At 39.9% G+C, this 2020-nt stretch overlaps 1 pseudogene; it reads left to right on the plus strand.

Moving 5' to 3' along the window:
- The first annotated feature begins 315 nt into the window (after nucleotides 1-315).
- On the plus strand, nucleotides 316-1468 carry LOC102837953 (annotated as a pseudogene).
- Nucleotides 1469-2020: the final 552 nt, after the last annotated feature.

Here is a 2020-nt window from a genome sequence, read left to right on the forward strand (position 1 = left end):
ACTATTTGGATCTTCAGTCTTTAATGTTGAATGTATCAAATCTGTCCTTCCGATGATCTCTAAATATAGGTGGAATGGGTTCAAGATCATATTTTGGCTCTCCTGTATTTGTTTTAATTTTCTTCAGCTTCAGGTTAAATTTGGATATGAGCAATTGATGGTCTGTTTCACAATCTGCCCCTGGCCTTGTTTTGGCTGATGATATGAAGCTTTTCCACCATCTCTTTTCACAGATGTAGTCAAAATGGTTTCTGCAGCTCTGTGAGCCTCAGCCTATCTGTGGTATGGGACTGATGTCCGCCATTTTAGGCAAAGATGGTTCACCTGTCACAGGCTAACCCCTTCAACGTGCCACACCAGCAGCTGGTGCAAGATGGCCAGTCAGAACCCTGTATCAGTCCCTCTGGGTCCCCAGGTTCACTCTGCTGCTTCCACAATGTGGCAGCTACCGCCATGGAAGAGTACAGTTGTGAATATGGCTCCATGAAGTTTTATGTGCAGTGTGGCTTTGGTAGGGTCTTAAGTTGTGGTCTGGCACACACTTTTGTCCTTCCTCTGTATTTAGTGAAATGTCCTATGCAGGATTAAAAGTCTACTTACCTAAAAGAGAAAGGAAGGTGAAATAGTAGGAGGTAGACGAAGGTGGACCCCCAGGAATACAAGGGCATATTTAATGGATTCTCCGCTACACTTAAAGAGGATGGTGTTCAAAGTTTGGTTAAAGGGTGGGCTCCAACTTTCATTGGCTACTCTATGTAGGGACTTTGCAAGTTTGGCTTTTATGAAGTTTCAAAGTCTTGTATAGCAACATGCTTGGAGAAGAGAATACCTAACTCTGAAGTACATCTCTGTATTTGGCTTCCTCTGCCAGTGCTGAATTATTTGCTGGCATAGCCCTTGCTCCTATAGAAGCTGCTAAGTTTCTAATTTAAACTCAGTCAGGTTTTGTCAACACGTTGCGGGATTCAGCTCCCAAAATACTTAAGGAAGAAGACTTAAATGCATTCTACAAAGGGGAAACTCCTCTCTGGATGAGACAGATCCCATACATCGTGATGAAGTTTGCCTGCTTTGAATGCACTGTTGAAGCTTTGTATAAGTTTGTGTTTCCCAGACCCCAGAGTGAATGTTCAAAGGGAGAACTGATTGTTGTAAACTTTGTGACCAGTTATATTGTTGGAGTACTCTGCAATTGTTTCTTACCTTGCTGATTATGTGGTGTCTGTGTTAAATAAAAAGAATGGTAGTAGTGCTTCTCAGGTCATCCGTAAACTTGGATTTAAAGGTGTCTGGAAAGGACTCTTTGCCCTGTCTTCATGATTGGCACTCTTACTGCACTACTGGTTCATCTATGACTCCGTGAAAGTCTATTTCAGACTTCCTTATCCTCCTCCACCTGAGATGCCAGAGTCCTCTGAAGAATAAACTTAGTTTAACTCAACAGATTGATAAACCAAATATGAACTGAATCTGCTTGCTGATCAGTGTTGAAGAAAATCAAAAGGAATTTTTGTATATTTGACAATGTAGAAAATTGTCTATCCCTGATATAATTGCTGGTAATACCCTTGCCAAAGGCAAGAGTTTCAAATTTACTGTTAAAAAAACCCAATTGTTCATGAAGAAAAAAAAAAAAAAAGTTTTCTGTGTATTCCATCTGGTGAGGTGCAAGTGTAGAGTCATCTTTAATGTTGTTTAAAAAAGATTTTTGCAATGAACAACTCATAAGTCTCAAAAAATTCTATCATGTGATCTCAAGCATCTTTTCTATCACCAAGACCATATTTTCCAACTACTGATCCTTCCTCTTAGTTTCCAACCTTTACATTCCAATTGCCAGTAATTATCAATACATATTGATTGCAAGTTTGATCAATTTCAGACTGAAGAAGTTGATAGAATTCTTCAATATCACCATCACTGGCTTTAGTGGTTGGTGTGTACATTTGAATAATAGTTGTAGTAACTGGTCTTCTTTGTGGTGGTGGTGGTTGTGTGCCATATCGGTTCTTACTCAGCG

The sequence above is a fragment of the Chrysochloris asiatica genome, unplaced genomic scaffold, assembly GCF_000296735.1.
Source record: "Chrysochloris asiatica unplaced genomic scaffold, ChrAsi1.0 scaffold00462, whole genome shotgun sequence".
NCBI lineage: Eukaryota > Metazoa > Chordata > Mammalia > Afrosoricida > Chrysochloridae > Chrysochloris > Chrysochloris asiatica.